Below are 24,881 nucleotides of genomic sequence, written 5' to 3'. Positions count from 1 at the left end.
GGCCGGGCCAGGCCGGGCCGGGCGGGGCGGGGCACGAGTGCCGTTGTTCAGGGAGGGCGGGACGGGGGCGTTACCTCGAGGCGGCTCCAGGCAGCCGCGGCCCAGCCCGTCCCGGCGGTGCAGCCTCGGCGCACTGCGCGGCCGTTGTGGGTTGGCGGAACAGAACGGTGGGGCGGGGATGGTAAATGCTCCGCGCGCTCCTACCACGCCTGTCCCGCCTTTTTTCTTTCTTTTTTTTTTTTTTTAATACTGTTGGCCTCCGGGGCACCCAAGCGCTCGTCACTTCCTCTCTTGAGGCGCTTCCGGGCACACGATCTCTTCCCGAGCGCCGCTTTCTGTTGCCCGGGCGACGGCAGCTGCAGCCTGGTGGCGGCGTTTGGGAACCTTGTATGAGAGCTGTCTTTCCGGCAGTGCTCGCCTGTGGTTCCCGCCTCTGCGCCCCGCCAGGCCCCAGCAATCAGAGCGGGTGAGGGGCACGCGTCGCTGTCCTGTATTCTCTACCAGCGCTGGGGAGAGAACCAATGGACCGATAGCTCTAGCTTTATAACCAGCAGAACTGAACTTTGCAGGGCAGGTGCAGCACTCAGCTTAAAGAGTGTACTCTCTGTTGAGAAAATTTGCAATCAGCTCTTCCGGAGAATGGTTAATCTTACTAAACATCAGCAATTTTATGTAGGTAAAACATTTATCTTGATACTTAGGAAAACACTGATGAATGACCATGATGCAGCAGAAAGAGCTGTGCCTGGTGAACTGAAGAAGTCGATGCAAAAAGATTTAACAGCAAAAGTTTTATTACAGTTAAGCAAGTATTCTTACTGACGGTGCTGGTTACATGGAGGTGCTCCTCCAATTGTGCATAGCTTACACAAAAGATCTTCTGTTTATACACATAACTGGTGTTATATATGCAGAAATTTTCCAAGAGATAAGTTACATATGCAGAAGTTTCTAGGAGTTATGTCACATTTTTTTGTTACAGGTTTTCCCAGAAGTATGTTGCATATTCTGATTCTGAGTGACTGATTCTAAGCTGTACCTCCTATTTACTTAGTACAAAGACTCAGCAGAGCTTCCTTGATTCAGAGGCAGGTTCTTTCTGTTATTTAAACAAACTGCAGAACAGGGGTATCTATCAGTGAACACTAGCAAGCTTAATTATATTGTTATAACTTGTATCATGTTAAAGGAGGACGGTCTTACAACAAGTCTCCCCATTTATAATGCTACCTCCCTCACAAATGTCATCCGTAACATCTAAAGGCTACTATGGTGCTTCAGGCAAGTATTATTCATGTTATACAACAATTCACCAGCTATGCTTATAAGGATATATTAAGAGAACATTTTATTTTGTGTAATTCTTGAAATCACTGGAGTGTTCTCCGCCTGGATTCAGGTGCACAGCAGAAATCTGCATGAAGTGCGTTAAGAAAGTGCCAGAGCTGAACTACCACATTTAGAAATAAGAAGAGAAGCTATCTGCATGAGCACGTCAGCCTTGCCTTGATTGGTTCTGCTGAACATCACTTACGTCAGTTACCCAGCTTAGGGAACTAAGTTAAAGTTTGAGCTTGGTGTTGGTGATATCCTTAACTGAACAATACTTATTTTCACAAAACTAGCTTTTGCTAAGCGAAACTTGCCTTAATGGTCTGATGCTAAGCAAAACACATTTGCATAACATCCTTTACCTACTCAAGGAGCCCAGTATATCACTGTTATCTAGGTCGGTGTGGATGCCCTCTCCAGTACATCACTCCACAAGAACTCTTCCTATCATCTAAGTGATAAAGAGTTGCTCATTGTTGCAAACGAGCTATGGAAAACTTCCAACTTGGAAAAACAAGAGGAATGCGGTCATGAAGACTGCTAAATTCATTCCCCGAGGGTCTTGAGACTACCAACCAAAATCACTGAGCATATGTAAAGAGACAGGAGCCAATGTTAATGATTTTAGGGGGGAGTATTGAATATGCATATACTGCCAGGGAAAACCGGGCACATGTGCATATGTAACACAAGTACTGAATATAAGCTGAAGATCTTTTGAAAAAGCAGAACATGCGCGGTTAGGGCGGAAAAATCCCCTGGCACATTGGACGTCGTAAACGAAGAATGTCTGCTTACTAACACCACGTCGGAGTCGTCGGAGTTAGTGAATTTATTCCCGGATTTCAGATGACGTTGGAAAGAAGACTTGACCGGATTCAGTAATATAATTTCACAGGAGATGACTTAGGATCAGTAACATTTGCTGCTGCTTGAAAAACTGAAAAACACCATACAACGAGATGTTTGGGCTCCAAATGCTTGGTTTTGTTTTGCTTTAAATTCAGATGGAAAAGTGTTCGGCTGTTTCTCTCTCTCTCTCTCTCTCTTTTTTTTTTTTTTTTTTTTTTTTTTTTTTTTTTTTTTTTTTTAAGTCTGAGAGTGATCAAAGGAACGAAGACAAGGAGGCTGGAAACCCAGCCGACTTAATCCCTGTGAATAAACCTCTTCTACAACCCTTAATGGCTGCATGAATGACTAAGCTATTTGTCCCCGCTGCAAAATTCACTAAACTCATTCTGGAATCCATGCAAACAAAGGGAAATAGTAAAGAGGCATCAGGACTTAGTATGACTGAGCAGGAGGATTTTAGGATGCAAGAGAACTTGAGTATTTGCAGGACTATAGCTTGGGGTAATAATCACAGAAAGGGAAATGATATCAAGACGCATCAAAGATGAACAAATATGAAAAATGAGAAGGCTAAACTAATCTGCTAATGTGAGAAGGTTCTTGTCAATGTACTTATTGTACTTATGTACTCAATGTACTTATGCAGGCAAGTTTTGCACCTGATCACCAGTCTGTACTGTATTCTTAATAAACTATTTCAATTCTGTCTGATTGTGTTCAGTTGCGTGCACAGGAGACACACTAACAAACTTCAAAGTCTTTCTAGTTAGCAAGTAGGATGAGTGCTTTGGGAGCCAAAAATTCAAGAGAGAACTAAGGCCTGCCCTTAGAAACAGGCTACTCATGCTTTGTTTATATGAGTATCTTTAAAGTACTGTATCCTGTTTGTCTCAGGCAGTATTTGTATATGTACTGTGAATTTGACGACCCTGCTACTAATGGGAATTGAAATGGGTGAGAAGCTCCTGCTCAGATCCATTGGCCCAGGAGCAAAAGGAATCTTTGAATCTTTCAGTCCACCAGATTCATCTACACTTAATACTTTATAGGGACAGCAGGTTCACCTGGCCAATATCTGTGATCTATTTCCGTTGTTCTATTCCCTCATCGAAGCATGGGACCTTAAGGAACACACTGCTACTACCTGTCCCCTTTTTTATCTTTATAAACTGGCTTTCCATTAGTTTGTCTACAGGCATTGTGAATCTGTTGATACCTGCTCCTAAAACTCTCATAGCAGCAGGTTCTTGTGGTTTTTTTATTTGCTTGTTTGTTTTTTTATTCTTTTCTTTTCAAATGAGTCCCTACCATATTACGTGTCCTCAATTCTATCTTGGGTAGAACTAAAGAAAGCAGTCCTTTGTTACAGGACAATTTTCCTTTTGCTCTATCTACTTCCTTTGTTACTTTTGTAAATCTCAGCTCCTCGACTGCTCTCTAAATTGCTCAGCAAGTGGTAGAAATTCAACCTTTCTAACATCTCCTCATGAAGCATTTATTCCATCCTGTAATCATTTTCAGTAGGTCTCAAGCCATACTTCATAAAACTGTCTGGAAATCTTTCTAACACTATGCTTGAATGTAATCCAGAACTCATTTCATCAATAGCTCACATTCAATCACTTGCTCACATTTTAGGTGCAGACTTTCCCAGCTCCAGGCTTTTCGGGAAGTTACGATATTCCGACGTTTTTCAGCAAAGAAACTTTGTTAAAGAAACTAAAGCTTGCAGGGAAGGCTAGAGAGTGCTAGTGACACTTAGCGGTTCTACAGGAAAAGTGCACTTTTTCAAGTTCGTTTTCTGAAGCTGCTAGGTAAGCAGTGACTGCAAATGAACCTCATTCACAGATAAGTAAGCAGTGCTGCTTAACTTAAGAATCAGTACAAACTATGCTGTACATGTTCATATAGTACAAACGTACAAATGCGTATCTCATTCACTTTCTTTCCCTTACCCATGCTCATTTACTTACTTCAGGCTGGTAGTGATATAATCAACATCACATACACAGGTGGAAAATTCTTTCTCTTGTGATGAGGAAGTCTGGATTTTTCATGCACCCTTCCAAGGAACATGACAGCTTGTAATGGCAGTTAGCCTCAGCCATCAAGAGTTAATCCCGAAAGCAACACCATGGCGAATGCATGGGGAGCCAGAATTCTGAAGAAGACTGACCTTTGAGCCTAGGATTTCTTCTTATAAAACATGGCTTACATGCGGGAATCATAGTGTCTGGCCAATCAGCTCACTACAAGACTTTTCACATTTACTCAACACTTTAAAGGTGAACTTAAGGAACAACTGAATTCATCCTCCTATACAGGGCTGTTGGTGTTTAAGGAAGACAGTTCGACAGTTCCAGATAACACTCCTTCCTACAAGATGTGGCCTGAATGTCAGCCATTTTCTATAATATTCTCTTCTGAAAAAATGCAAGTAAGTTTCTGAGGAAGCTGAGGTAACTGTCTCTTTATTACAAAGCAGGCTTTCTGCAAGCCATTTGGTCCTATTTCTGAGAAGAAACTCATATGACTGTTCTGTTTTATAGGTCTTCCTCTGACCTTTTTAGCCCTGCATTTCTTATAAGTCTTTATAAGCCACCATTCCTCTATTCCTTGCCCTATATTTTATTTCCTGCATAACTGATCCTGTTAAGAATCTGCATCCTACCATAACTAGGGCTGTCCTTGTATGCAAGCAGAGATACTAGAGAGGCTGCAACTGCAAATCCCTTCATCCTTGTTTCCCGTTCTACAAAAGAAGGCAGGTCAATGTGTGCCAATTCACCTTTCTATTCCCCACATTAACTGGGACGCTAAAAAACATAAAGGAAAGATCAGAATGCTTTGCCTATGTCCAAGAAGCTAACACCAGGAACATGCAGTACCCTGAAGGCACCCTTCTCGTCTCGACTTACTTTGAAACGTGAACTGCATATGAAAGGAAAAGCAGATCAACAAACAAAAGCTAATACATATGAATAGACTTCCAGATGTTACTGAGTCTGGCTGTCAGGACAGTATATTCTTATCAACATATCATCCATTTCAACTGCATGACTCTCTAGGCAGAGTGGGAATAACCCCACTTTGAGATGTTATCTGTCAAACTGTACAACACAAAAGTTACAAATTGTTGACTGTTGTCCGGAAAGGAGCCTCTGAATGTCAAAGGTAAGCCAAGATCCTTTACCCTTAAAGTAAATCCGATGAGGTTAACAAAGAAATTCAGGCATTCTTTAAAAATCTCTTCAAGTTTAAAAATTATTCATGTATCAGATGTCTTGGCTTTACCTGTCAGTTGATACAGATTGATGTAACTGTTTGAGTTTAGCAGAAATGTAACCTGTGGAATAAGATTTAAAGTTAGCAAGCCATTGCATTTGAGTCTAAAAGCATGGAGAAAGTACAGATGATGAGATGAATCCATGGAGTCATGTAGTTCTTAATAGTAGCTATTTTAAAAGCCTGTTACTTCAAAAAGAAGAAAGTTTTGGAATAAACTTCAGAATCTGTATAACGTGCAACGTTTCCCAATAACAAACCTTAATATTCCAAAGTATAGCTCTACAGTTTTGTATTTCTTTACTGTTTGAGGGGCTGAAAATGAGAGAAATAAGAAAGGTGAGCTTATTGCATGCTACTATGTCTCCAAACTGAACAATGTTAGTTGAATATAAACTAATACACAGCAGTCCCTTAAAGTAGGCATGCTTTCAGAAGAGGTTGCCAAGTAATTGAGCAAGAGAATTGGAGTGACCAGGAACTTCTAAGCGCTAAAGAAACACTGAGGGTTCTCCTTTACAGAAAGGGAGGGAGGGTTGTTTTCGGTCACAGCTTAGTGTTTTTTGTTTTGTGGCTGAACAAGAAGACCAAAATCTAGGCAGATACCTACTGAATATTCTATTAAGGGTAGACACAGAGGGTTTTCTAAGCTTAGCTATGTGTTGAGGATACATACACCTGTCCTGTGTTCTAACTTTTCTGTGTATTAGGGTTTATTTCAGTGAAAATAAATCCTGTGATAACACTCTGTGAAAGCCTAGGAAATTGACCACTTCTGACTCGCTAGAAGCAGTGTGATCTTTCAATCCTGTTTGCACAATACTGGCAAATATTCACAAAGGCCCAAGTAAGCCATACTCACAAAATCATTATGCTTCAACTAAGCCCTATCTGTTCATCTTCTACGCACACAGACTTCAAGTATGCTACTTATTTTTGCCAACAACTCCCTAAAAATGTCAGAACTCATTTGAGGCTATCCAGTATGATAAAATCCTCCTTTTTAAGGGGCTTCTTTCTCATTCCTTTTAAGACATTTTTTTTTCTTTTTTTCCCAGAAAAATCCTTTTGTAGCTGAGATGTTACTTACCAGATTGCCTTTAGCTGCTTTCTGTACTGTGTTAAAATTTTATAGGAAATAAAGGAGAAACAAGGATAAAGTGTCCTTGCAAAATAAAATTTGGGAAGAACAAGGGAAGGATAAGGGGATCCCTGCAAAATAAGAAAAAGAAAAAGCTGAGAAAAAGATTTTCAATCACAAAAATCTGATTAAACCAAATTATTTTGCAAATATATGCCAGAAGGTGCTAGCTTAGCACCTGCACGTGAGTGTTGTTTGCTGGGCAGAACAAACAGAGATAGACTTTACAGGATACAAAGATAGTTCTAGCTGGGCAAAACAACAAACTCTGAATCCAGATTATAAAGTATGCATAAACAAAGGAAACAAAAGGGAATACCTACTGGATGGGGGATGGCTGATAGGCAAATTGAGAAGAATGTGAACATCGAGTACCTCACCCAATGGGGAAAGGGGGAAGGGCTCCCTAGTATCGGAGTACAGGGATAAAAGAGGGGTTGTGTCCCTCAGTACTCTGAGAGACCCTACAGGGTTATGCCCCAGTGAAGTCTCCCTTTGTTCGAATAAAGAAAGTCTAAGATTCTCCCCCATCTCTTTTTGGGATAAAGGTGATTGAGCAAACTAATTGGAGCAGAAATTTTCCTAACAGGAAATTTCCCCATTTCCTCCAGGCCATCTGGGAAACCAAATCTTGAAAGCTGCTATGATGGGAGTAAGTCACCTGGCCATCTGCCAGTTACTCAAGCTTCATTTCATTTACACAGACCAGAGGTTCTTTTCTGGCACTTGAAATTGAGAAACTCAGTAGAATAACTTGGCATCCCAAGGAGTTATGTGAAATTTCTTTAATACAGCACTGGATGTATGGGGGATTGCCCCACCAAAAATGCACACTGAGGGGGTACACAACTATACATATAAAGGCAAATTACATACATAGTCATCAGATTTTCCCAAAATGTGTTACATATGCATTGAGTTTCTGGGAACTCGTTAACATACTCTTCCACCCTTTTGAACCTGCTCTAAAATGTTGGAAGGAGTGTCTAGGCTCCACCTGATGGTCATTTGATGAAGCCTAGTAGTCATGCTTTTGAAGGCTTGAAGTCTTCCTCACTGTATTCTTTTAACCTTTAGAGAGGTGGTAGCCAGATGGGTTTCTGCTGATATTGCAACAGCAACTCTACCTTATCTTCACAGAACCCTGTGTTCCTGTGGTTTCTGTTCCTTAAGAAAGTTATCTGTTTGCTTTATCTATGAGGCCTAGTTTTAACAAGGCTTTACATTGATACTTGAAAGTTGTTTCTAATTGATATTGCCAAGAATAAGCAGCACCTATTCTACAGTCAGCAGAGTTGAGAAACATTCAGGTCACCAAGCCAGCGCATATACTGCCTGCTTACTTTGGTCCCAGATATTTGTGTCAACAGGCAACAACCTCACTGACATCCACTGTACACCCCTATCTTAGGGAAGCTTGCTCTGCATCAGTTCTTTTTCAACATTCTGATTTGCCAAATTCCTTAGCCCATCATTTGTTGCTGGACAACGTCAGCCTGATTTGAAACCGTGCCCTGAAAACATCTTTCTGTATTCACATTTTGCACCTTTCATTTCCTTACTTACCTGCCCCATTCAGACACAAGGTGGCAAGATTGCTTATCTACAGGAAAGGGGTTGAGGGAATGGAAGGTCAGGGATGGAATACTATGGATCTGAGCACTGCAGCCTGAGGGCAAAGCAGCAAACTGAGTAGGTGAGTTTCATCTCTCTGCTCGTAGCATTTCCCTGTCAGGTTCCTTGTGAACCCCTGTGCTGCTGCCCCATTGCAGTACTCCCATGAAACTAGTGCTATTCTTGATAGTATTAATGGAGATACCAGAAAGAGCCAGCAGTCAAACAAGAGGAAAGAAAGGAGGTAGCATGGTTTCCCTGTGTAAGCAGGAAATTGTTAGCCTGCCAGACCTGATGCTGGAAGTACAGCCACAGTACCACCTCCACATCACTGCAGAGCACCAAGGAATTTTCCTCTATAGCAGATCAGCAGATCATCCTTCTTTGTCAGCCCTTTCCTGGATGGGCTTTCTAGAATGCTTGCTTATTGGTATTCAAAAAGGTTGCTTCACCTGAAGGTTGAGACTGCACCATGACACTGCCAAGAGGTCTGCTTTTTGACCCCAGGAAAGGACAGAGGTTGGATGTTCTGGGTAGGCAACTGCTGGACATCTTCTAAGGTCTTTTTCATTTCTGTGCTCTCTTAAGTGACACTGCAGTCCCTCTGAAACTGCCAAGCAGAATAGAAATTTACCTACGTTGCTTTGAAAGTAATGCCTCCTAGTTATTTCCATGGAAACTAAAACATTGTCACAGTTCCAGCCTGGTTTGGCCTAGTTTCATTATTAATGGAGTGGAGGGATCCACAGACCCATGCCCTGGGAAAGAGGAAAGGCGGGGAAGGGATAAGGTAGGGAAATGGGCCTTAAAACAAAACAGCAGTAACAAGCTAAGGGAGAATACTAATTTAGTAAATACGATAGCAGAATGCGAAATAACACAATATAATGCAATATAATTGGAATTGAAGCTAATAAATCAAATAAATGAGAGTGTCCAAAACTGAAGGCCTTAATCCAATGCTGTAGACAAGATGGCTAGGGAGCAGACACTGCAGAGACAAGCAGAAAAAGAGAAGGCAGTCTTGCAACTCCCAGTTTTATCATTCATTTTAGAAATGAAAATGGAATAATCAAGACTTCTGGGAGCTGTAGTTCTTCTTTTGTGAGGCAAGTACCCAGAACTATAAACAGTCCATGGAACTGCAGCATTAACTCTTTAACTCCCAGTGCATTACACGATGTTATGATGTGGAATACTGGTAACAAAAAATCAGAAAACCGCAACAAGCGCATACAGAGAGCATAATAATACTATTTCATAGAGCTCAACTACAAGACACTATTTTTCAACGTAGTCACCACCATTAGCCAGTGATGAACAAGACCCTGCATGCCTATGCAGTACATTGGCATACATATTCATTCTTTTTCAGGGTCTCATAGATATGTGCTCATGTCTCTTTGGGCATGCTCAGTGGTATTTAGTGTGGTTGAGTACCCACCTATTTCTTCCCCTTTTTTCACCATCGGTTTCATCACTGAAACCTTTGTCTCACTTCCACCCTCTTTTCCCCAGTTTGGAAGATTGTCATTGCTTATCAGGCCAGAGTGAGCCACTTTTTAAAAACAACTTATGTGGAATCCAAGGAAAAAGACCTGACACATTTTGAGACAAAATACAGAAGTGTTCTGCTGTGACTCCAGTACTTCTCGTGAGGCAAAATCACTGAGGCAAAAGATAAAACATTCTACTATGTTTCCAGTGCAAAATTATCGATGAAAAACAAGGCTGTTCACCTACTAAAGCTGAAATGGAAAGTTTTAGAACTATTGCTTATGGATTCCTTTTGCTAAGCTAACACGTTAGCTCTTAAACTAATGTACTACTCCCTATTGCTAAGCAAACCTACCTAAATCAAATAGGTATATGCCTATAGCCCAACCTCCTGCTCAAATTAGAATCAGCTACGTGATCAGAGCAGGTTGCTCAGGGTTTTATCCAACCAGGTCATGAAAACCTACAAGGACAGGGACTATACAAGCTCTCTGAACAACCATTTCCAATGTTTGCCTGTTCTCACTATATCCAGGCTGAATCTCTCATTTCATATCTGCTGTCTCTTCTTCTCCCATTACATGCTATCATGAAGAACCAATTTCTACCTGCTTGGAAACCTCCTTGTAAGTACTGGAAGGCTGCTACTAGGTCGCCTACAAAGCCTTCTCTTTTCCAGACAACCTGTGCTTTAGCCCCTGATAACCTTTCTCACTAGTTTATCAATATCTTGTACTAGGAGAGTATCAGTACACTGAACACAGTAGTCTAGAAAAGGCCTAACAAACTTTGCACAAAGGAGGATAATAGCTTCCCCCAGCATTTGCCATAGAGCCTTAATTGTGACTACTGCTTCCATCCTGCAATACCACAGTCCTGGTACTACAAGCTGGTGACAGACAACAGTCTTTAACACAGTTGTTAGTGTACCCTCTAGCCATAGCTGATAGCTTTCTGAGGGTCTCTAAGCTAATATTAGTATACTGCTGCAATACAGATATATAGGGGAAGCTGTCAGGATATCAGTACTCCTTTTACTATGTCATCAGAAAAGTGAAACAGCCATATCCTTGGGAAGATCACAGACAGTTCACTGCATAGTAACATCTATTAACGTAATCTGTTTGCATGAAATTTCTACAGCAGATTATCCTACGTGCAAGCAGAGTTCATCACCACATCTCACTCTACACTTTTTATGAAAGGAAACTACATCTCAAAAAGAAGATGACGAATATCTACTTCCCTAAAAAAGGATAAACCAGACATAAAAAGGAACTCCACAAACCTATCCATATTTAGCCCTTCTTTTTTGTGGCACAGCAGACTGTTTTTTAAGGCAGTTGGCCCTGAAAGAAAATCCTGGAGACTTTGGAATGGAACTGGCATCTGAAAGTACGCTCTGAAAGATCATGCCCTCAAAGAATTTCTAAAATACTCCTGCTTGACATAAGAAATAGTAACAAACATGAGGCTACATAACATACAGAGAATTTGGAGAGGATTATTTTGACCTACTGGCCTCCCTTCATACATCACCATTATGAAGTTACTTGGAGAACTGGTTACGTAATTCTCCCTTGGCCTTCCTTTGCCTGTTCTTGTTCTTCAGCTGTGACAGAAAGATGATTCAGAGGGCTATGATGAAGGTTAAAAATATTTGGGTTTTTGCTCTGGATTTATTTGTTTGTTTCTTGTATTTTGACTGCAAGCAATCTGTTGTGTTAGCTCAATTGAGAAGGTAGTCCAGAAACAGTTAGAGGGAGCAGAATACTTAAGCCAATGTAGTGACCGAAAGAAAAATATGTGTATCTGATCTAAGAAATGTTTCTCTTTTTTACTTTTTTTTTTTTTTCAGACACTGAATTTTGTGCGGATTTAATAAACTATCAAGTCACTGCCTTCTTTTCAGTTTTCACATAGTTTATTTCACTTGAACTCAAACTACTGTATATCAAGTCAGGCTTCACATAGAAAATAAGGGCATCAAATGAAAGAGGGTGCATTCAACAGAGCAAAAGCGTGTACAGCAGGAGAGCCAGAGTAATGATGTTTTCCTTATGAAAGCAGGAAACTCAGATTACTGGTTCCAGAACCATGGTGTTCTTTTCAGAATCTTTGATCCAGACATCTGCAGAAAGAAAAAGCATAAGGCATAGTGCATGAAGAATATTTAGGAATAAATCAAAGGGCCAAGAAGTTGTAGAGAATGAGTTGTAATATCCTTTTGTCATTGACATAGACACTTCAGTTGCATTCAGAATTGGGATGCTGGGAGAACTGCACACGAGGGAAATACGGAAATGGAATAAAAATGGATCCTTTAAACTCTCCGTAGTATGTTCAAGCCTGGTCTTCATATTTGGATTAGAAATAGTGCCACCAGCTAGTGTAGTAGATTCCAAATCAATCTGCAGTCCGATCAGATGGAATTAAAGACAGAGCGGAAGTGGCTGCTTTGCTTGCTTATGGCCAGTTCTCAGTTCCAGCTGTTTCAGAGGTTCTCATCTTGAAAGCCTATTGACACTAACCCGAACTGCAAGAAGAATTGTATTCTCTTGCTGTACAGTCATCTGTAGGAGCAAAAGGAGAATGCATGGTGAGTCGCAAAACTACATAGTAAAATAATGCCAAGCTTCTTTCTCTTTAACACAACCATCCCACTCTCCTTATTTTCCCCTCTTTAGAGTGTGAATATAGGAACAGAAAAATGTCTAGAATTTTCATTTTTCTCTACTCCAGCTATAAAAGTTCCTATTATGCAGTATGATTATGTTGGCTCACAATGTCAGAGGCAGATGGTGGTGGTATGGCAGTTGAGGTTGAACCTTGTTGCCAATATTCTGTTACATTTTGTTGCCATGTGACAAGGGGCAATAGAGGAGCAGTCTGACAAATGGCACGTGACAACGAAGTGCATATGAAGAAAAAGTGTGGAATTGATTTCCCCATTAAGAAAAAATTGCACTCATTGATATTTATTGACACTTGTTGAATGGTTATGGAGACCAAACAGCAGATGTTAGTGTGAGGTAGTGGGCAGTGCATTTCAACACTGGGGACAACAACAGTAGATCACCTCTGATGGTACAGTTTTTTTTTTTTTATGAATGTGGCATGCAAGCTCTTATTCACTACTGGAAAAAAATGCACAGCCAATGGTGGTGACTATGTTGAAAAAAGGTGTTTTGTAGCTAAGGATTTGCTCTATCAAATAGTATTATTGTGCTCTTTGTGTCCGTTCTAGTTTTCATGGATATAAATAGGAGGCATTACTTTCAGAGTGACTTACATAATAGGATGTTTTTTAAAGAGAAAACCTTTTGGTAGGTTTTCCTAGTAGCCTTGTTTTTTTACTGATAATATATTCCTGTCTTACAACAAGCACAAAAATTATGGTGAAAGATGAGATAGCAAAGAGAGAGCATACTAGGTTACAGTACTTATTTCTGCAAAGACTGCATTAAGAATTCTCCTCTTGTCTTGAAATGGTATGGGAAAGGAGAGCAGGAATGGAATTCAGCATACAACATGTTCAGCTTTCTAAATCTCCAATGGTACTTTTGCATATTGCTCTCAAATTCTTTTCAGATAGTTCTTTTTATCCTGTGTGCTGTCTCATACTGAGCGTGGAGAGGTAGAGGCCTAGGATGAATTCAAGATCTCTGGGCTTAGTTCATGTAGAGCTTCAAGGAATTGATGCAAGTTGTAGCGATACCGTTAAACTTGCTAATGCTCTTTAATGGATAGCCCAGTAGTTTGTTTAGGTAGGGGGAAGAGCCTGTTCTTTGTACCGAGTACATAAGGAAAGTTCTGCTTTGAATCAGATTATAGTTTTGTGAAACCACTGTGAAAGTATTGTGCAATCAAGGTAAGAAGCTAACTGAGCATCTGTGTAGACCAGGTTCAACCAGAAGAAGACTGCTGATGATGACCACAGACCCCAAAAGACCACCACCATAAAAATCTCATCCTGTGCAAGGAGGCAGAAGCCTATGTTAATTATTTTGGGAGAAGTATTGAATACATATGTACTGCCTGGGAAAACATTTGCATATGTAACACAAGTAATGTATATAGGCTGAAGATACTTTGTACAAAACATGCATGGTAATCAGAGATGATTCACCATGCACCCAGAGCCAAAAATAAATATTGCCTGCTTTTGGAAACTCCAACTTGAGTCTTAAGCTAACAGGCTAAGAAATTATTTCCCTATTATCCTCTGGGACGTGACAGAACCTACTCGTTGTCTGGACTGTTACACTACACCTGAGAAGCATAGAACTTAATTCTGCCTTCTTACCAATTAAGGTGGCAGTACGTAACACTGATTTTAAATAAATGTCTAAATATTTTCAAGAGAGCTCAGGAGTGAAAGAAGACATGGTAAACTAACAGGGAAGCTTTCTTTCCACAGAGACATAATTTGAAGTTAAAAAAAAAAAAAAAAAACAGTCATTTTGAATATCCACCCCAAAACATAACCTCAGTGTCCAGCAGTCTCACTTCAAAGAACAGAAAAGAAAGTGATTCTGAAACGTAAATGTAGAAGTTCTGTACAGAGGAAACCCAAGCTTGAAATTGAAGGAGGAAGTACACTGCACTAAGGGACGTAAGTGGAACAAATGACATAGACTGCATTGTGTTTGAGTGGGAGGTAAGATGGTGACTCTTCATCAGTGACTGTGAAATCTCACCTGGTTTATAGTAGTCATAGACATGCACTGTGGCTGGTTTCAGGTTTTCTATTTCATTATCTTGTTCCACTGATATGTTAAGATTCAGAGAAGTCTTGTCCAGCTAGAGAGAAAAATAGACACTGGCTATCTCAATGTCATCTGCATTCCAAGTTCATTCCCTCTGCATCAAAGATTTTTCTCCACTTCTCCAGATTCTTTCATACTCTCTTTTGCCAATTTTGAGTTGTATGGTTAGTCTAGAGATTTGTATTTTCTGATCTCTAAAGTCCCAACACAAAAGACTGCTGTTGTTTTTATGAGAGTTTCAAAACAAAGTATTTCTGTTGTGCAGCAACTGCTTTAGTACTACTTGACTGAGCAGATCTATGTGGTCTTCCTCTTACCTCTTCCAAGTAGATTGTGACTTTGTCTGGTTTTATTTCTGCCTTTTTCACCAAGAGTACATTCTCCAACTTTGCAGGAAGACAAGAGAATGTGTTTTGTTAGCATCAGCTCATTAGCCTTGCCTGATGTCTCACATTTAGCTTGATATTTGTTAGCACACTACTGCTGATTATGGCACTTAGCCTAGACATGAGAGAGCCTGCCTTCTCTAACCGTAAGGGCCTGTATTCGCTAGGAGCACACAGATAACTTTCTTAGATTTGGAACAAATGTCCTTTGCCTATGATTCTACTTTAAGCATTTGTAACAAAGGTAAAGCCATTAAGAAGGAAAACACGATGGATCTTTTAGTTATCTCCTAGAAAAATAAAACATATCACTGAATAATTCTATGGGATTCATCAATGCTTAACGGAGTATTCCTCCAAATGACAACAGTGAGAAATTTCAGTGCACCCCAGATAGCTCTAATGAGGTGTTTTTCAGCTCCTTGCTAGCTTCTTACCTCATCAGTTATTCTAAATATCACAAACTACACAATCAGCTCAGCAAATAGAAAATTGCCTTGTGGAATAGCCCACTGTATCTGCACTTGCTTAGTTTATTTAACTAACTAACTAAAGTAAGATAACTTCATAGTAACTATTATACTCCAGCAGTTCTTAGGGGTTTGGGTATTTCTAGCTGAGATACATCTGGAAAGTCTATCTTCACATTTTCAGGGAAGGCCAGAGGAAAAAGTCTTACCTCTTTCACAGACTTTTTTGTAGGAATGAACCAATGAACCCTGACAGCATATCCACCTCCACCAGGACCATATTACTGGTTTCACGGTCCCCAGTGTAACTGAAAAAAAGGCAGGAGAGAAACACATTAGATGGGGAACTCATCACAACATTTACAGAGTATCATGATAAACTTTAGTCCAAATTCTGTTCTGCTCTACAGTGATATGAAAGCACAACTGCCTACGTAAAGAGGAAAAAAATCTTATTGCCCCAACTAGCTCAATATGGAGAAAGACTGTGCAGCAAATGTACACATTGCCATGTAGTGAGACGGAAGTTATCTTTGATGTTATAGATTAAGAGTGGTCTCCCATTCTTTTGTCTTCTCACCCAATAAAAGGAAGATGTTGGCATTGTCCTCTTTCAGGACAGTAGGCATGGAGAATACAAATCAAGACACACTGGTTCAGACCATGCCTCCAAATTCTCCCTGTGCTGGGAACTCTGGTTCTTGAGAACACTGGCTGTCTCATCTGCCAGTGCTCTAGGAACTGCTGTGCTGCACTGTGCTAAGACAGTTGGGCTATGGAAACCACTGCCAATGTTTTCCCTTGCTTTCCCAGGCCTTAGCTCTCTTTTCATTATCTTCTTTGAATCTGCGGAGAAGGCAGTCTGTCCCAGTGTTTGCCAAAAATAGAAGATATTTAGGGGGTTCTAGCTATACTGTGGAAGTTCTCACTGTTTTCTGGTGAAGGAAAAGCATCAGAGAATCCCATACCTAACTGATAAGTAGATGTCAAACTGTTTCCTGACACCATCACATTCTTGTATTACTGTTTCCACATCCAGGAGGAAGACAACTTCAGTTTTTGGTGGCGGGGTGTTATAGTAGAGAGTGCTCTGGTAGAAAAGAAACAATGTCTGTCAAGTACCCCAGAACTTTCCTGCGTGAGCCAAAGGTTTATTTGTGCCTCCAGCTTTTAACAAACCAATAACCAGTAACTAACACAGCTTGCTCCTGCTGTTCTTTCTGTCCAGACGTGCTACGTTGAGCCCATAGGGTCTCATAAAGCCTACGAACATAGCCCTAGGTTTGAAGGCTCAGATATCTTAATACAAGGTCCCATTCAGTCCAATGTTGTCTCAGTTTTTACTAAAAATAAAATAAAATAAGGCTTGAGAAAGCATATTAGCTAGAACACTGCCCACAAAGAGAAAGAAGCAAAATCCTATATAGAGCTTGAGGCTATAGCATTTGCTTAAATCAAAATCTCACTTATAGAGTTAGTGGCAAAACTTAACAGCTCTTTTTCTTATGTATACTCACCTGTATGTATACACACCCACTGCCAGTTGCCTGTACTGTGTACATCCCTGGGACTTCAAGGAGAGGTGCTTGATGCAAGACCAGTTTATTATTTTCGTGCACATGGAACTCTAGTGGAGAAGCCTCTTTGCCTTTCACTGTCACCTTTACATCTCTGACCGCATGAGGAATCAGGGCTGCATATTGAGCCAGGGCCTGCAGGCTAACAACCATATCCTGAAAGTAAAGAGAAACTCACTTTCCTATGCAGTAAAGCAGTACAAGATCCAGCACTCTAAATCAGGCACAATAGGGAAAAATACACATCTAATGGCCCCGAATCATGCTCTGATACAACTAGGGTATATATGCCATTGAGTTCACAGGCTTCTATATGACTTCTGTATGTGGTAAGCACGGCTTCTGAGCCCTGGGACTAGCAGTTCTAGTCCTGGGTGATCTCGCAAACAAACTAACAACTTCCCCACAGCATACCCCTTCGCAAGCAGGGCTCATGTATGCCTCTCTGCAAAGGATGGATCTGGAGAAGTATGCACACACACAACATACACGTATCACTCTACGTACAGTATCTCTCCCTATAACTTTCTCCCTATAACTTTCCCCAGATTGTTACCTGTATGGAAGCAAATCCCCCAAGAGCATTTCTTTGTTTACTGAGCCGGTGCACAAGCCTGCACTTTCATTGATGGCAAAATCTGGTTTGGAAACATGAGCCAGAAGGACATAGGCTACTATCTCAGTCATAGAGGAAGATTCTTCACTACTGGAATCTGATGTCAGATGTTCTGCTGATGCACAGAGAAAAAAAGTTTTGGAGAGAAAAACTTTAGACCCTGATGAACATTAGCTCATCCTGCCCTTCTATATCTGGAGGAGTGGCAGTTTCCTTTACAACACCAGAAATGGCTGCAACTTTCTGGAGAAACCCAGAATACAGAAGCCAATCTCTCCAGAGGTTTTTGTTCTCTGAAAATATGCAAGGCTCCAATTCTTCCTCTGGAAGCCCAGAGAGATCAAGGCTGCAGATGTGACCCCAAATTCTCATTCTTCTAAGAAACAGTTCTGCTAGGATCTGATTGATTCTGAACACAAGCTTTTTATTAAGAGCACAGTCCTGGTTTTATTCCATTGCGTGCATACTCAAAGCTATGTTTCTGTTAGTGGTGACAGAGATGAACTAGTTTTCACATGCCATATTCCAAGCTATGATAAGGAAGCCACACTTGTTATTACTACGTAGCCAGGCACTGCTTCCTCAGTGATATGCTGTGAGTATATCAGCTCTTGGATTGTAACTGTAGCTCACATTACTGTCATTAAGTGGAGAATGCGTAGGTTGACTTTAAGAGACCAGGGACCAATGGTGCACAGCATGGGGAATAAACTGAAGGAACTAGACATCTGTGTGTTGTCACAGGGCCATATTCTCACTGCAATCATGAAGATGGGATGGGACAGCTTGTATGACTAGAATGTTGTCATGGATGTCTATGTACATTTTAGGAAATATAAGTCAGCAAGGCAAGGTGATAGAGTTGCTCTTCATGTGGGAGAGCAACAGGAATGTATTGAGTTCTACCTAGGGATGAATTATGAATGAATTGAGAATTCATGGATAAGAATTAAGGGGTATCATGGGAAACACTGGAAAACAGGAAGTTCCAAAATAACATGAGAAAAAAAGTTATTTACTTTGAGGTTGACAGAGTACTGGAATAAGGTAACCAGAGAGGCTGCAAGAGTCTCTTTCTCAGGAGATTCTCAAAACCCATTTAGACTCTTTCCTCTGCAGTCTACTACAGGAAACCTGCTTTAGTAGGGGCATTGGACTAGATGACCTCCAGAGGCCCCTTCCAACTCCTGCAATTCTGTGAATCCAAAGAAGAAAGCCAAATCTTTGAAAGGCAACAACTTACCAGTTTCTTTCTCTAACTTATCCAGAAGCTCCTGTCTCATCTCCACATCCCTGGTCAGTGTGAATACATAAGCCATCAAGGCCTTGACATAAAGGCTGGTCTCATCAAATGTAACATTCTTAAGACAACGTAAGGCATATTCAGCATTATATCCTGAGAAAGGAATGAATTTAAAGTAAATTTCTCAATATATCAACAATCCTTGAGTATTACAGCTACATCTTCCCTGCAAGCCCTGCATCATTTTCAGTGACAACTGTTCCCCTAAGGTTAGCTGGGAATCATAGATGCTCTGCTTGCTGCAAATCAGGTCAGTGACAGCAAGAAAACATTATCCATGTTAAAAAGCCCTAAAAGAGTTCAAATGTGACTTACATTCTTCTCCAATTGGAGCTCCAGAAGGGCAGCAGCTATATAGGCTGTTAATGAGAGTGTATCATCCACACCACCCTGTAAATCACACAGACAGACAAAAATGAACATTGCTTGCCTTCAAACATTATGCGAACTGTCATTGTTTAACTACGAAAACTGCCTATGGATAACATAACTACCAGAGTATAGTAGCATGCTGTGGGCATTCTTGATATGGTGGTAAGTTATTGATTTATTTTTTTAATATGTTACAAGTAAACACTAGAACAAAGGTTTTATGATGCAGAATTTGTATACAAGATGTGAGTTTGTATAGAAATCAGCTGATTGTGAAAAGCTACAGGTTAGCAAGGGGAAAAACAGTAATCCAAGTCTCTTTCTCCATCAGAGGACAAGCATTCCCAATGAAGTTCTGCCAGCATCCTCAGGGAAGAGACAAGACTGCATCATAAACAATGTTGTGAGACATTATTCATACTGACAGCAGAAACTTCAAAGTGCAAAGAGAGGGAACTTCATTGTGCCCCAAAATATCTATTCAAATAAAAAGCCCATGTTGAGAAATGAGTGGAAATCAGATTAGGATAGACTATCTGTACACTCTGGTTTTAGTTTGTACTGCATTGAAGGAAGGGAGGGAGGGAAAAAGGGAACCCTTTACTTTGCTAAAATGTCAGCCTGTTTTATTTCAAACTGTGCCTTGTGTTTAGTAGGGTGACTTTGCAATCTGAGTAGTCCTGATTATTTTTCCCTTTACAGAACACATGAACCCACGTACTGCTGCACTATATCCAGTTGTTCGGTACTCTAGCATCAGGGCATGTTCATTGTGCATTTCCAGCTACAGTGCAGGGATCAATCTGGGAGTGCCAGGCTCCAGGAAAAGTAATACTTGGTGGGCAGTGAAGGGTCAACAGTGTCTTCAGATCATTCCATGTTAAAGCACAAAGTTAGGCCTATCTGGAGTCTTTATTGTGGATCATAATGCATGAGAAGAGGGACAATCCAGCCAGAGTTTTTTGTACAAGCACTATAGAATACAAATATTTCTCCCTGTACCCCTAATGTGCCTTGGCACAATCAGTCATGGTGCCATTTATCTAGAGAAAAAAAAAAAAAACAAAAGAGAACGCTCAATAGAGGTTAAAAACTCACGTAGAGAAAATATATATTGTTCTAGGCTATGCTTCACTCTGCTCAGGGAATATGTTTAACTGAGTTAAACCATGCTTTGCGCAGCAGAAGAGCCTGGGAGTTGACCCTGTCCCCATATTGGGTTTCTCCCACTCCTACTTCCACTGCCATTAGTCATACCTTCAAGTCATTATTGAAGAGCTTCCCCACACTCTGAAAGCAACCATTGGGTAACTGATGCTTCTGCAGCCAGAGCACAGCATCCTGCACATGATCTTTGCTGATGTAAATGTAAGAGCTGGCCTGCCCAAAGGACCGGGCCACAAAAGCTGTCAGCCTGTGGGCAGAGCACAGATGTCACAGACAGGAAATAGAATGGATGCTAGGTTTGGGATGACAGTACCAACTCTAGTCACTCACCATGTGTTGCCCTGGGTGTCAGACTTCCCAAAGGCACTGTAGGAGCCATCATCATGTTTGTAGAGCAGCTGACGCTGATAACCTATGAAGACAGGGGCAAAAACAACTCAGCATGAAAACATGTACCAACTCAAACTGTACTTTTAGTGTAGGAAGAAGCCATTTACAGCAAGAGACTTCACCAGCTCCTACAGAGACATTGAACCAAACTTACTACATCAAAATGCCTTGAGCATCCCACAGTACCAGAGTGACAAGAAAAAGTTGCACAGCATCACTGAAGTGTGCCATGCAGCTGCTCTACATTATTAGCTGATTTTGCAGAGTAGAGACATGCTCAGCCATTTCACCTCCCCACACTTTCCAAGCAACACTGACACCGTACTGTGAACAGAAAGATCAGTAGGAATGGCTAAAAAGGCTTTTCTCAGAAGGGACAAAGAGAAATCCTAATATGGTGTACTTTGCAAAATAAGACACTAAATTTGGATTATATCAGACATAAGCAAACACTAAGTAAATTATTTATCTGCTATGGCCACCCCTTATTCCAGTTAGTAGCAACTGTTACCCTGTTTCCACAAGGAATTGTATGTGCATCAGACTGATGACAGAATGAAATACAGGCATCACAGTATAATGGAAATAATTACCTACACCCTCCTGAGAAAAATAGGCTTAGTTCTTCAATAATATCCAGAGACAGAAATAATGATTCTTCAAAAAGATGCTTTACCTTTTTTGAAACCATTTCCTTATACTCAGTGATCTCTTTCTTTGGCACAACTCTGGCATTGCTTCCACTCATCTTGCACTCTCACATTAAACAAATTTACAGATTTACATTTACAGCACTTTTTTTTCCCCAAAAAATAGAAGAAAGGACAACATTTACCAGTTCTCAGGCAATAGAGTGCCATAACTTCAATTTCTGGGTCCAATTGTTTAGTCTTCTTCAAGTACTGGAGTATGAAGATGTTTGGTGCAAACTGAACCATGTTCTGTTCACCACAGCCAAATGGCATCTTAAGCAGCTGATCTAAATTTTGAAGTGCCAGGCCCATGATATCCCCTAAAATATGAGGTGGAGAGTAAGGAGAAAGAAAAGCATTCAGCGATATAAAATGAAAGGACTCCTGCCTTCTTTAAGCTCTACTGGAATCCTGAAAAAGAGGTCCTCATGAAACTGATGTGTATAATATCACAATTAGATTTCTTCCTGCCCCTCCTGAATAAGTCCAGAATAGCAAAGGAAGTCGTATCATTCTGGGAAGAGGCAGGGAATGCTAAACTTCAGGGGATCTGAGGAAATCCTAAGAGAACTGTCATTCCTGAGGTATCAAGGAGAGAAAAGAATTATAGAGGCCAGCCAGATGATAAACCAGAGAGATGTTATTGGTTGCTTTAGGTGGATGATTGAGAGACATCAAGAGGAGATACCGTGTTTTGCTCCTTCTTCTCCAGACACTTGGGATCCTAAGATCCTTCCATATGAAAGGAATAACTGCTGAAAAAGATTACTTGATACACATTTCTAAGGCCATCATCACACTCTTCAGATTATCTTGTGGGGAACTGGGAACAGGCCAAAGCACTGTGCAATCTTTTCCCACTAGGGCCCAAGAGCAAGGAAAGCCTTTATCATCAATCACAGAGAAAGTAGCTCGGCCAGATCCCTCCAGTGTTTCTGTAGGCAGGGTCAGGAAGAATTCTTCCGAGACTGTGTTATCTAAGGAAGGGAAAAGCCAGAAATTTACTCAATGGAAAACTTATCACACGCAATTGAGACAACCCAAAGGGGACCCCACGAGACTGAGTATGAAAGCTGAGATCTGAAAACATGTGCCTCACACAGGAAACGCCAGGCAGAAGATAGATATGAAGAAACTACAGTTGTTCTCTCAGGCATGGCACAGGTGCTCATTCTTGGACAAATTCCCCCCACCTCTGGGTACCTGCAGTAGTCCCATCCCTTCCATCCTGATAGTAGTCAGTGAATTATGTTCTATACCTGTAACACAGAGAAAGGCATTTTGGGTCTTCTCTTGTAGAATGCCTCCTGGCTGCAAGTGGAGAAAGAGTAGTTCAGAAGGTAGGAAAGGAAGTCTCCATGCCTCTGTAGGCCTGTCTGTTTCCAAGAAAGATCTAAACTTCCTCTTGCTAATGCTTCATGGGATAACACACTGTTCCCAGGTATTCTCCATCATTGATCTGACTAACCTTCACAATCAAAGGTTTTATCACTGTGTCTGTCTTTCCTTGCAATGGTGTCACAGCAACCCTGTTATCACACAGATTATGCGAATCTTCTGCCACACTGCTCACAGTGATATTCACTTTGCCTGCAAGAAGCATGAGAGTGCATCACTGAGCACTTGCAGCAGAGTTCTGTACATACAGGTGATGGAACCAAACAAAGGGGCAGGCAAATTTCACACCTCCTCCCACTGGCTACCACACATCCCTCTGCTTAACCTCACCCAGTCTAGTGGCTGTCACATTCCACGCAAAGATTTTTGCTTCATTGTCACAGAGGCAGCTGGTGAACTGGCAGCCTGGACGGCATGCACCTTTAGTTCTGGAGTCTCTATGAGGGTGGTGTGCACCTGAGTGTGTTGAGGTGTACAAACATACATTGGCATAGAATTAGCACCAGGCACCGATCAAAGGAACAAACATCATGAGTCACAAAAATGATACTATGTTTTGTGTCCTAGATACCAGTATATAGCTAATAGCTTGCCTTTAGGCTTTTACTCTTGCTCTAACACAAAATATGGGACTGGGAAATACTCACTTGGATACAGTCCTCAAGGTAGTTGAAGACGGTGGCTTTCAGGCTGAAAATCTCTCCTTGTATCACAGAGTATGGCAGAGACAGGTCTACAAAGAAAGGCTGGAATACCCTAAGTGTAGCTGAATGAGAAATCCCAAAGCCACTATCAGCAACACAGAAGACATTAGCATTCCATTCTGTAACAGTGTCAGGTACAGTAATTTGGAGAGATGCTTGACCTTTACCACTACAGCAGGAGGAGAGAGAAAACTTGTTTAGAAGTAGTCAGAAGTTTCCAAAGATCTCTGAAAAAGGTAGGCAGAGGCTATTGCCAACCTGACAGAGACTAAATCCCAAATCCAAGTTTCTGGAAAATATGTCCGTGGTTTGGGCTTTGCGTCATCTGACTGAGGTATAAGACTGGCATGAACAACATGACTGTCTGCAGAAAAGCAAGTAATACGTCAGAAAAAAGCATAAGTCACAACAGGTGAAATTACTTCTTCATTCATAGGCAATCTAGCATAAACCATAAATTATCTGTGTATACAGGGTTAGCTTTTCAGCGAGAGTATGTCCCAGAGTCTGCATCTTTAGGGAACACGACTTTAGGGAGAAAGAGGTAAATGGATTTTGGTCTGAGGCTCAGACTGACAAATTCAGCAAGTTATGGTATGGAATACGAGGGAGATAGAATACTTAATTGGAGTCACACCATTTTAAAAAGTCTGTGAAAATACTTGTGGAGAGCAAGCCACGTTTTCTGTGAAGACTACAGAACCCAAGGACAGCTAATAAGGGACATAGATTTGAGCTTTTAACTATTATTGATTAACTGGGTTATCCTGGGCTTGCTTATGAAACTCCAGCAGAGCAGATCTCCAGAAGAGATCCTTCCCCATTGGTAGCCAGCTCTTAAATAGGTCTAGGAGAGGTGCAGCCAGACTCCACCCCTTCCTGCAGCACAGGTGAATTGCCTTCACCTGTGCTCCCGTGGCTGACTCATTGCTCCCCTCAGGTGATCAATCAGAGGTTCAGGCTGTGATTCACCAGATCCCATACACTTACCCACAACACTGTCTGTATTAGACAACATCTTTCTCTCAAAGTTTTGTTGCACACAGGAAACTGGTTTCTTGATTTTAGTACTGGTAAATATTTTCATGCGCAGTAACTGGGAAAACAGTAAAGAGAGTAAATCAGTGGTAAATAACAGGCAATAAGGAATGTTGAAAATATCTTGAGATATTTTCATATTATAGCAAGTTTCATAAGGCAGTTGTTGGTAGCTAAAAAACTTTAAGATTCTGCTTGTTTGTATACACATACATAGACATTGAGAGCAGCCCTGTGGACAAGGACTTGAGGGTTCTGGTTGACAAGAATCTGGACAC

At 41.0% G+C, this 24,881-nt stretch overlaps 1 pseudogene; it reads right to left on the bottom strand.

The window, feature by feature from the left end:
- Positions 1-11,507: 11,507 nt before the first annotated feature.
- Positions 11,508-24,881, bottom strand: part of LOC128089843 (alpha-2-macroglobulin-like protein 1) — a 29,187-nt pseudogene continuing 15,813 nt past the window's right edge.

Source organism: Tympanuchus pallidicinctus, unplaced genomic scaffold (genome assembly GCF_026119805.1).
Source record: "Tympanuchus pallidicinctus isolate F22 unplaced genomic scaffold, pur_lepc_1.0 scaffold40, whole genome shotgun sequence".
NCBI classification, from domain to species: Eukaryota; Metazoa; Chordata; class Aves; order Galliformes; family Phasianidae; genus Tympanuchus; species Tympanuchus pallidicinctus.
Note: the sequence above shows the minus strand (reverse complement) of the source record. Positions and strands in the feature narration are given on the sequence as shown.